Consider the following 12,432-nt stretch of genomic DNA (forward strand, 5'->3'; position numbering starts at 1 on the left):
CGCGCTGAGCGCTCCCCAAAAACCTTATCACCCTTCTCCCGTACAGGACTCAAAAGGTGCAGTTTCAGAGGCCTACTGTCCCAACCTGCGGTGCACGCCGCAAGTCGGGATGAGGAAGATCGTAGCAGCAACGCAGTGCTCAGGAATTTTGTGGCGAGAGGAAGAGGATCTTCTGGTGTGTCTCTCTGGAGAGGAGCGACCTCTCTTATATAGGCACAGGAGAGGAACGCGAACAGGCTGCGACGGGAGGTGAAGCAACGGAGGGAGACGAAGCGAACAGGCAGCGGCCGAAGATGCGCGCCGTTCAAATTCAGTGTCCACTACAGAAAATGTTTCAGCTCCCGTGTGACCTTTCGTATACCCATGGCTCATTCCCGCAACCCGCGGCGCGTCGTGGCGAGGCGTGGCATGGCGTGGCGAGGCTGGCGGCGGAGGAGAAGCGCGCGTGGATGTCCCTCTTTTTTTCATGCTCATACATGTGGGGAAAGAACCTCCCTTATAAAGAGGTCCAACTCCCTCTAAACTAGCAATGTGGGACTAAACTTTAGTACTCCCCTTGCCTTGCACGAATGGGCTAAGTGGGCTGATGACCCACAAGTATAGGGGATCTATCGTAGTCCTTTCGATAAGTAAGAGTGTCGAACCCAACAAGGAGCAGAAGGAAATGATAAGCGGTTTTCAGCAAGGTATTCTCTGCAAGCACTGAAATAATAGGTAACAGATAGTTTTGTGATAGGATAATATGTAACGAGCAACAAGTAACAAAAGTAAATAAAGTGCAGCAAGGTGGCCTAATCCTTTTTGTAGCAAAGGACAAGCCTGGACAAACTCTTATATAAAGGAAAGCGCTCTCGAGGACACATGAGAATTATCGTCAAGCTAGTTTTCATCACGTTCATATGATTCGCGTTCGGTACTTTGATAATTTGATATGTGGGTGGACCGGTGCTTGGGTGCTGCCCTTACTTGGACAAGCATCCCACTTATGATTAACCTCTATTGCAAGCATCCGCAACTAGAACAAAAGTATTAAGGTAAACCTAACCATAGCATGAAACATATGGATCCAAATCAGCCCTTTACGAAGCAACGCATAAACTAGGGTTTAAGCTTCTGTCACTCTAGCAACCCATCATCTACTTATTACTTCCCAATGCCTTCCTCTAGGCCCAAATAACGGTGAAGTATTATGTAGTCGACATTCACATAACACCACCAGAGGATAGACAACATACATCTCATCAAAATATCGAACGAATACCAAATTCACATGACTACCAATAGCAAGACTTCTCCCATGTCCTCAGGAACAAACGTAACTACTCACAAAGCATATTCATGTTCATAATCAGAGGGGTATTAATATGCATAAAGGATCTGAACATATGATCTTCCACCAAATAAACCAACTAGCATCAACTACAAGGAGTAATCAACACTACTAGCAACCTACAGGTACCAATCCCAGACTTGGAGACAAGAATTGGATACAAGAGATGAACTAGGGTTTGAGAGGAGATGGTGCTGGTGAAGATGTTGATGGAGATTGCCCTCTCCCGATGAGAGGATCGTTGGTGATGACAATGACGATGATTTCCCCCTCCCGGAGGGAAGTGTCCCCGGCAGAACAGCTCTGCCGGAGCCCTAGATTGGTTCCGCCAAGGTTCCGCCTCGTGGCGGCGGAGTCTCGTCCCGAAAGCTTGCTTATGATTTTTCTTCGGACGAAAGACTTCATATAGCAGAAGATGGGCACCGGAGGGCCAACTAGGGGCCCACGAGGCAGGGGGCGCGCCCAGGGGGGTAGGGCGCGCCCCCACCCTCGTGGCCAGGTGGAGGCCCCCCTGACGTATTTCTTCCGCTCAATATTTTTTATTATTTCCAAAAATAACTTTCATGGAGTTTCAGGACTTTTGGAGTTGCGCAGAATAGGTCTCTAATATTTGCTCCTTTTCCAGCCCAGAATTCCAGCTTTCGGCATTCTCCCTCCTTATGTAAACCTTGTAAAATAAGAGAGAATAGGCATAAGTATTGTGACATAATGTGTAGTAACAGCCCATAATGCAATAAATATCGATATAACTGCATGATGCAAAATGGACGTATCAACTCCCCCAAGCTTAGACCTCGCTTGTCCTCAAGCGAAAGCCGATAACGATAAATATGTCCACATGCTTAGAGGTATAGGTGCCGATAAAATAAAATACGGACATGAGGGCATCTTGATTATTCTTATAACAGCAACATATATGGATATTGCCATATGATTTCTTATGCTCAAGTAATAATCTATTCACAATGCACAGTATGAATCAGAAACTTTATTGAGAACCAACAAACTATAATCTCAGTCATTGAAGCAATTGCAATTTATCATAACATCAGAAAGAGTCCATGCCAGAGCTTTCTAGCAAGTCCACATACTCAACTATCATTTAGTCTTTCATAATTGCTAACACTCACGCAATACTTGTGGTTACGGAGTTTTAATCGGACACAGAGAAAGATAGGGGCTTATAGTTTCGCCTCCCAACCTTTTACCTCAAGGGTAATGTCAACAATAATAATTCATGCTAACTTACATCCAATTAGATATATCTATCAGGATCTTTCCAACATCCTGTGCTTGCCAAAGGATAAAATATAAAAAGGAAAGGTGAAGATCACCATGACTCTTGCATAAGGTAGAAGATAATAATAAAAGATAGGCCCTTCGCAGAGGGAAGCAGAGGTTGCCATGCGCTTTTAGGGTTGGATGCACAAAATCTTAATGCGAAAGAACATCACTTTATATTCCCACTTGTGATATGAACCTTTATTATGCAGTCCGTCACTTTTATTTCTTCCACATCGCAAGATCGTATAAAGCTTATTTCCTCCACACCAATCAATCACACATATTTAGAGAGCAATTTTTATTGCTTGCACCGATGACAACTTACTTGAAGGATCTTATTCAATCCATAGGTAGGTATGGTGGACTCTCATGGCAAAACTGGTTTAAGGGTTTTTGGAAGCACAAGTAGTATCTCTACTTGGTGCAAAGAATTTGGCTAGCATGAGGGGGAAAGGCAAGCTCAACATTTTGGATGATCCATGACAATATACTTTATCTCAGATATAAGAAAACATAACCCATTACGTTGTCTTCCTTGTCCAACATCAACTCTTTAGCATGTCATATTTTAATGAGTGCTCCCAATCATAAAAGATGTCCAAGATAGTATATTTATATGTGAAACCTCTCTTTCTTTATTACTTCCTATTAATTGCAACGATGACCAAAGCTATGTTTGTCAACTCTCAACAATTTTTAATCATCATACTCTTTCTATGTGAAGTCATTACTCTCAATAAGATCAATATGATCTCTTTGTTCCTTTTTATTCTTTTTCTCTTTTCTTTTATTCACTCAAGATCATAGCAAGATAATCAAGCCCTTGAATCAACACTAATCTTTATTATATAGCTCACGGACTCGATTACAAAGAGGGATCATAAAGCAAAACTCAAAACTAGATCATACCAAAACTTTATTCTACTAGATCAAGATACTACTAAAAGGATCGAACTAAGAAAAACGGTAAAGATAGGAGATGTGGTTGTGATACGATACCAGGGCACCTCCCCCAAGCTTGGCAGTTGCCAAGGGGAGTGCCCATACCCATGTGATTATATCTCCTTTGCTGGTGAAGAAGATGATGGTTTAGTTGATGGCGTAGTCTTCTTCCTTAATTTGTGCTTAAGGACAAAATTTTGATCCCTCAAGGCATCAATCTCCTGCTCCAGGCTTAATATCTTTTTGCACAAGTCCTGCTTGTTTTCTTGCAAGAGACGAAAAGGGATAAACTCGATCTTAAATTTCTTCGCTCTATCAGGGAGGCTTGACTTTTTGAACTCCACATGCATGTCCCCAGGTTGAGGTAATGGGACTTCATCTTCATCTGAGCTCGTCTCCTCCTTTCTCTTGGGCTCATAGTCCTCTTCTTCTTCCGTAGTCCAACCACAATGCTCCACATCTCCATAGACCTTGGGATTTGCAAGGTAATCAGCCACATAGCTTTCTCCTTCAGAATCCTGGGACGACATGTTGCTCTAATCTGCAGCAGGACAGCTCGAAACGAAAACAGAGGATATTTGCGTGATACCATGGTCAAAACCTTCGGGAGATTATATAATGAATTTTTACCGACCAAAATACGTATCGTGCAAGAAAACGGAGTCCGGAGAGCACACGAGGTGCCCACGAGGCAGGGGGCATGCCCAGGGGGGTAGGGCGCGACCTCCACCCTCGTGGAGCCCTCGTGTCCTTCCCGGACTGCTTCTTATTTTTCTATTTTTCTAAATATTCCAAAACGGAGAAAAATTGCCATTAGAACTGTTTTGGAGTCGGTTTACTTACCGTACCACGTACCTATTCCTTTTTGGAGTCTGAAACGTTCCGGAAAGTGTCCCTTATGTATTCCTCCGGGTTTACGGTTTCAATAACATTGGTTTCAACATTTATGGGATTACCTGAGATATAATGTTTAATTCTTTGACCGTTTACCACCTTCGGATTTGTGCCTTCGAAGTTATTGATTTTTATGGCACCGGAACGATAGACCTCCTCGATAACGTAAGGGCCTTCCCATTTAGAGAGAAGTTTTCCTGCAAAAAATCTTAACGAGAGTTGTATAGCAATACATAATCACCTACATTAAACTCACGCTTTTGTATCTTTTGTCATGCCATCTTTTAACCTTTTCTTTAAACAACTTGGCATTTTCGTAGGCCTGGGTTCTCCATTCATCAAGTGAGCTAATGTCAAATAACCTCTTCTCACCGGCAAGTTTGAAATCATAATTGAGTTCTTTAATAGCCCAATAAGCCTTATGTTCTAGTTCGAGAGGTAAGTGACATGCTTTTCCATAAACCATTTTATACGGAGACATACCCATAGGATTTTTATATGCGGTTTTGTAGGCCCATAATGCATCATCAAGTTTCTTGGACCAATTCTTTCTAGATCTATTAACAGTCTTTTGCAAAATTAATTTCAGCTCTCTATTGCTCAATTCTACTTGACCACTAGACTGCGGGTGATAAGGAGATGCAATTCTATGATTAACATCATACTTAGCAAGCATTTTACGAAAAGCACCATGAATAAAATGTGAACCACCATCAGTCATTAAATATCTAGGGACTCCAAACCTCGGAAAAAATTAACTTCTTTAAGCATTTTAATAGAGGTCTTATGATCAGCACTACTAGTTGGAATAGCTTCTACCCACTTAGTAACGTAATCAATAGCAACTAAAATATGTGTGTATCCATTAGAGGCAGGAAAAGGTCCCATATAATCAAAGCCCCAAACATCAAATGGTTCAATAACAAGTGAATAATTCATACGCATTTCTTGACGTCTACTAATATTACCAATTCTTTGACATTCATCACAAGATAAAACAAACTTACGGGCATCCTTGAAGAGAGTAGGCCAATAAAAACCGGATTGCAATACCTTATGTGCAGTTCTGTCTCCAGCGTGGTGTCCTCCATAAGCCTCGGAGTGACACTTGCATAGGATCTGTTCCTGTTCATGCTCAGGTACACAACGTCTAATAACACCATCTACTCCTTCTTTATAAAGATGTGGGTCATCACAAAAGTAATGTCTCAAGTCATAGAAAAACTTTTTCTTTTGTTGGTATGTGAAACTAGGTGGTATAAATTTAGCAACGATGTAATTAGCATAATCAGCATACCATGGAGCAGTACGAGAAGCATTTATGACATTTAATTGCTCATCAGGGAAGCTATCATCAATAGGTAGTGGGTCATCAAGAACATTTTCTAACCTAGACAAGTTGTCTCCAACGGGGTTCTCAGCTCCCTTTCTATCAATAATATGCATATCAAATTCTTGTAACAAGAGAATCCATCTAATAAGTCTAGGTTCAGCATCTTTCTTTTCCATAAGATATTTAATAACAGCATGAGCAGTGTGAATAGTTACTTTAGAATCAACAATATAAGGTCTGAACTTATCACAAGCAAATACAACTGCTAAGAATTCTTTTTCAGTAGTAGCATAATTTCTTTGAGCATTGTCTAGAGTTTTGCTAGCATATTGGATAACATTTAATTTCTTATCAACTCTTTGCCCTAGAACAACACCTACAGCATAATCACTAGCATCACACATAATTTCAAAGGGTAAATTCCAATCAGGTGGCTGAACGATAGGTGCAGAAATCAATGCTTTCTTAAGTATTTCAAATGCTTCTACACAATCATCATCAAAGACAAATGGTATATCTTTTTGTAATAAATTGGTTTCGGCACATGCCTGATAATTCTTGGAGGATGCCAGAATCATTCTGGAAGCTTTTTGGAATTTTCTGAGATAAAAACCGGAAATGTTCCGGAGCTGCCGGAGCCACTTCAGATGCGTTTCGCAGATGAAAATCACTAAAACCGGAATTGTTTCGGAACGCGTTGAAAATCATTTTAGTGGGTACTGGAAATGTTCTTAGCCCACATAAATATTTTCAGTTCGATCAGACGCTGAAAAATGTCGTCGTGAATAGTGAAAATCAGCTTTATGGTTACTTTATGGAAAGCCACCTTTTGGGGCTTTGCTCCAAAAGATCTTGGGGATGACATGGATGGATAGGAGCCATTTTTTGGGCCCCTCATGGGGGTGTGGCCGGCCACATGAGGTATCCCCCCTTGGGGACCCTCTTGTTCCTTGGTTTCACTCCTAGGTCCTTGTGGAAGGACTTCATTCATGTGCATTTTGGGTTTTTTGTGAAACTACCCTACCCCCTTGGGATTTCCTATAAATAGAGGTGGAGGGGCAGCCCTCCACACTCATCCCTTGCTCTCATACACATGCCATGCATTATCTGGCTTCTTCTCTCCCTCCCACGAAAAGAGTTTCGTAGAGCCGTAAGGCTGTCTGGGTTCCGGCAGGAACTAGTTCTGGACGGCGAAGCCCTGCTGGATAGATGACACCGTATGTGTGAAACTCTGTAGAGAGATCGTAGTTTCGGTCTTAGTTCGTGAGTGCCTCCCGAAGGGCTGTCCGTGTGACCGTCCGAGTTTCGAAGGTCCTCCCGAAGGGCTGTCCGAGTGACCGTTCGAGTTTCGAAGGTCCTCCCGAAGGGCTGTCCGCGACACCGTCCGGGGGGGTTGTTCGACCGCCTCCCGGAGGGCTGTCTGAGGAGCAGATGAGGGTACACATCCTCGCGGTTGGGAGGTTGTAAATCCTAGCTGCGGGGATCTGCACCGCCGATCGTCATCGACTCTACTTCCCGCTGCGCTACGAGTCGGTAACGAAAAAAGATCAAACCATGTATGCAGTCTCCATAGTGGTCCTGGGCTGGTGCGTAGGTCGGAAATTTTTTGTTTTCTGTTGCGTTCCCCTACAGTGGCATCAAGAGCCGTGCTATGCGTAGATGCAGGTTTCGATCTAGAATACATGGAGATGTATGGGTATTGCATAATATAATTAGGTAGTAGATGAGATCTATTGCTGAAAATTATTTATGCGGGTGACAGATGAAATCTGTTACCCGAGGTTCTTGTTGCTTCCCTAGAATTTGCGTTTGCTCAATCTCGAGACAGCATGGTGGAGTTTGACAAAGTTCTGGCAATCCGTGATCCTGATTGATCATGGAAGTGCTATCAGTTCTTTGGGTTCTGCCGTAGTCAAAAGAAAGATGAAATTCGCAGATGAAAGGGCATTGCAGATATGATCTGCACGGGGGTCATGCGTATGACGAAGTTTAGTATGGGGCTCGAGATTTAATTATGCCGTGTTTCATACACCCCGAGATGTTAATCTAGCAACCTGAATAATCATACTTGATGATAAAACGTTGGTAGCTGCGGTTTAAGTCAAAACCTTAGAAGCCACGTAAAATAAAATTTTGCATAAACCTATTAGAGGCGTCTAACTTGGTTTTGCAGGATGTGCATGTGATGTGGTATAGCAGTGCTCATACTAATTCGATTATGTATGAGATGACTATATGATGTAATTTGATTAACATGACCTACGTGTCATGATTCGGCATGATGGCTGGAGCCATATGATTGCATTTTAATGACCTGCGTGTCAACCTTGTTGTAATGCATTATTTTGTTAGCTATAGAGATAGCAATATTATCTGGTGCATCGACAAGGTGGTGGCAATCTTCGTGAAGGTGACCACCGACGCGAATGCCGAAGACGAAGAAATGAAATACTTCTCCGTCAGAAAGGGCTATACCATATCATGCTATTATGAATTGCCTGAGATGTTTATCCCTTATGATGCACCCTTCTTGATTGCGCGGTAGTCGCTTTTATTAGGGTGATCTCTCACTTAAAATATCAAGTAGTTAGTGTTCTCCCAAGTGTAGCACCGTCACGGCACCTATCTTTTCGGGGTGCACCATGGATGCATGGGTACGAACGATTAGAGAAGTGTGAGGCGGGTGAGGTCAGACCTCGCAGCAAGATCACTTGGTTGTCTTGACGTTCATGGCAGGATCGTCCTGAGCTCGGAACACACGCATCGAAAGATGAGCAAGAGTCACATAGAGATGTGATCGGCAAGTTGGCCTACCGATTAAAATTCCCGTTATGAGATGATGATTCTATGGCGATGAATTGAAGTCTGGATCTTGTATCACTCAAAATTAATTGTGAGAGATATTGATTTGAGTGGGAGCGCACTGTTGAATTAACATGTTTAATTCTCAGTGCAATAAGTATGAACAGTGTCTAAGTGTTTCTTGCAAAATAGTTGTAGAATAATGGCTCGCGTTTCCACCTTCCCTATTAAAATTGAATAACTGTTAAATATCTGGTTAAAACTTTACGATTGGTAACGTAATATGAGGATTGTCCTCAAAAGTGCCGAGAAGGACTTTGTCCTATCGCATGCTTTCCGTATCCTCCCGCTAAAGCTATGGATCATGTGACTCTTGTCCTTCGATCCAAAAGCTATAATTCCGTTTCAGTCAAGTGCAATATGTTTGCTTCCATGAAACCCAAACTTCGAAAGTTGGGATAGTTATATGATATTCATGGAACTGACAATTATTTTCAGATACAAACAAAGCAATGTTTGTTTGCAAGTATTAGTAAAAGTGTTTACTATGCATTTGACTGTTGGGAAAGGGATCCAGAAGAACGCCTATCATATAATGAAAGGTGAATAAAACAACAACTTAAAGAGAAAGGAAGTCTCCAAAGGGTGTTAGTATGACTTACACGCCTAGGTAGTCCGGGGCTAACGCCACTCTTAAGTTGGGTGCTTCTTTTGCGAGTAGGAGAAATACTAAAAGTTAAACTGTTAGAAGTAAAAAGGCACAAAGAAAGATGACTGGAATATCCAGCTCATGTATGAATGTCATACAAGTTTTTGTTGTATAGTAGGCTGGTCAAAGATATAGTTCTTGGGAATTCTGGTTAAACATGTTAATCACTAATTCTTGGGTATTGTGAGTTAATCACAAAGATACCCGCTTGATTGCATTCAATTGCGAATCACTGTAAGAGCTACTGTGGCCTAAAAAGACTAGCCAGAAATGAGGTTAAGGTATACACAGGGAACATAGTAAATGTTACTATACCTTCCATCGGTGTATTGCCGTCTGTATTTATTTTCATAATTCATTTAGAGTTTTACAAACTCTATCCCATTGCATAAGATATCTTGCAAGAAGGTTGTTCATAAGAGAACTTTTTATGTTCGATGTTATGAATAACACAAGGGCCATACTTTCATTATGAATGAGATGTATGTTATGAATATTGATAATAATACAATACCTCTGGGTTTACTTTCATAATTCATTTTAGAGTTTCATACACTCTAGCCCATTGCACAATGTTTGTTGCAAAAGAGTTGTTCATAAAAACAACAATTGTTGTTAAGTATTATGAATAACATAAGGGCCATACTTCCATCATCGATGGGACGTATGTTATGAATATTGAGGGTAATATGATACATCCATAACACTGACGCTAAATATCGCAAGACTAAAAGAATACCACACAAGTGTGGCACTACATTTGGTCACATTTGAGAAACCCGCATGGAAAATTCCATTATGATGGATTTTGAAGTCTTTTTGATTTTGAATCATCTGACACTTGCAACTTTCCTCCGAAAAGTGAAGTGACTAAAATACTGTTCACAGGCCATAAGGAACGAACAACAAACTTATTAGTGATCATACATTTGATGTGTGTAGTTCGATAAGTGTTGTTAGTGGTGGATTTATTTATCTGCAGAAATGACTCAAGTAGATATGTGGATATTTACTTGATGAGACGTAAGTCTGGATCTTTTGAAATCATTCAAAAGGTTCTCAAAAATAAAGTAGAAGTTATTGTAACAAGAAAATTATGCTTCTGCAATTTGATTGCACAAAGGAATATTTGAGTTACATGTTTAGCGAATGTCTGATGAGTTGTGAAAGGGGTTTCATAACTTGCACCTCCCGGAACACCACTGCAAGTGGAAAGTCCGTGGAGATGTAATCAAACCATTTATGACATGGTAAGGTCAAAGATGACATAAATAAATTTGCCATTATCCCTTTTAAAGTGATGCTTTAGAGACTGCAGCTTTTACACTGAAAAGAGCTACATCGGGTCTGTTGAAATGAAGCCATGGTATGGTACGCCCAACCATGTTGTATCTTTTCTTAACATTTGGAATATGCGGCTTGTGTAAAAGGTTACAAACCTATTCCAAATCAGACAAGTGCTACTTTGTAGGTTATCCCAAGTCATTGGGTATTCCTCCCTCACTATACCGAGGCAAATAGGTTTGCCACAAAGAACGGTATGCTTTAAAAGAGAATGGTTCTTTCTAAAAGGTGAGTGGGAGAATAGTGCAACTCGACGAGATAAACAGTATCTTCATCAGATCAAAGGAAAGAGACCTTGGAAGTAATTCTAGAGTTTCCTACTGCGACTGATACGGAAGTCTCTACAATAAAATGTATGAACTTCGGTCGAACTTGCAGCTGAACCACGTAGGCAAGGCTCGTGCAAACCTCTCAGGTGCGCAAATGAGATATTGTTGTTAGACAACATTATACCTACGATACACAAGGAAGCGTTGATGGGCCCTGACTCCGGAATTGGCTAAATGCCAATACAACCCGAGTTAGTTTCCATATAAGTGATTCAAGATTAAAACCTTGATACACCTTTCGGAAGACTTAGAGTCTAACGAATATTTATGGAACTTAAAACTGATATGGATAAATTGATTTATCCATAAAGCTCGACTTGTTGAAATAACAAGTTCAAGAGTTGACTACGATGAGGTTGTTTTCATCGTAGCGATGCTTAAAGTCGGTTCGGGTTGAACTAGCAATTATTACATATTTCAATCATGAGATATGAAACATGGATGATAAAAGCATTTCCATCTGATGGAAATGAAAGCTAGGACTTGTATATGATACAGTCCAAAGTAATTTGTCGATCCAGAGGATGCTAGTAGGTATGCAAACTTCAGAGTTCCAGCAATGGACAGAAGAGAGCAAAATGGAGTTGGAATCTTCGTGTTTTGATGAAATGGTCAAAGGGGTTTTGACTTCATCAATGGGTAACGAAGATGCTTGTAATTCAAGAAAGTAAGTGGGAGCGTAATAATATTTCTAAAAACCTTATGTGCTTGGCACATTGGTAATTGGAAATAAATTTCTTGACACGAATTAGGACTTCATTTGAAAATAGTTTTTCGATGAAGTGCTTAGGCTAAATAGCCTCAATATTAGGCATGATGATCTATGGAGATAGATTTACCTAATGGGGCTAAGCAATGAATACATATTGACAAGATGCTAAAACCTTTTAGCATTTAAAACGCCAAGGAGTGATTCTTGCCAAAGTCACATGGAAGGAGTTTTTGCAAGACTCGGTGTCCCAAAACACTGATGAGTAAAATACATGATGCAGATTCCACACACTTTTGTGTTTGGATTAATCATGTATTCCATGGTATGTAAAACAACCAGATATGTCCAATACTCCCAAGGTGTTGCGAGTATGGATACTAAAGTGATCAAAGTACTGATCGTGGGACAACAGTGAAAGATGTCATTGAGTACTAGAGTAAGTACTGATGATATGTTTTCTTGCAAGCGGAGATCATGAAGAGTTCGTTGTAAAATGTTACATCGATAGTCTTCATCTTTTCACCGTGCAATTTTCGATTTAAGTTAAGGGTTTTGTGTAACACACAATGTGGTGGCACAGTTAGTTGGAATTTGTTCAAACTAGTTACTGTGGCGAATTCTATAACAAGGGCTAAGTATGTTGACGCTTTAGAAGCGACAAAGAAGATGTTGAATCATATAGTTCATTCATGAACTTAGTATAGTTCCAAGATGGCTTTTGACAATGGGACACTACTGCAGGTAGTTGCTCCA

Source organism: Aegilops tauschii, chromosome 7, assembly GCF_002575655.3.
Source record: "Aegilops tauschii subsp. strangulata cultivar AL8/78 chromosome 7, Aet v6.0, whole genome shotgun sequence".
Classification (NCBI taxonomy): domain Eukaryota; kingdom Viridiplantae; phylum Streptophyta; class Magnoliopsida; order Poales; family Poaceae; genus Aegilops; species Aegilops tauschii.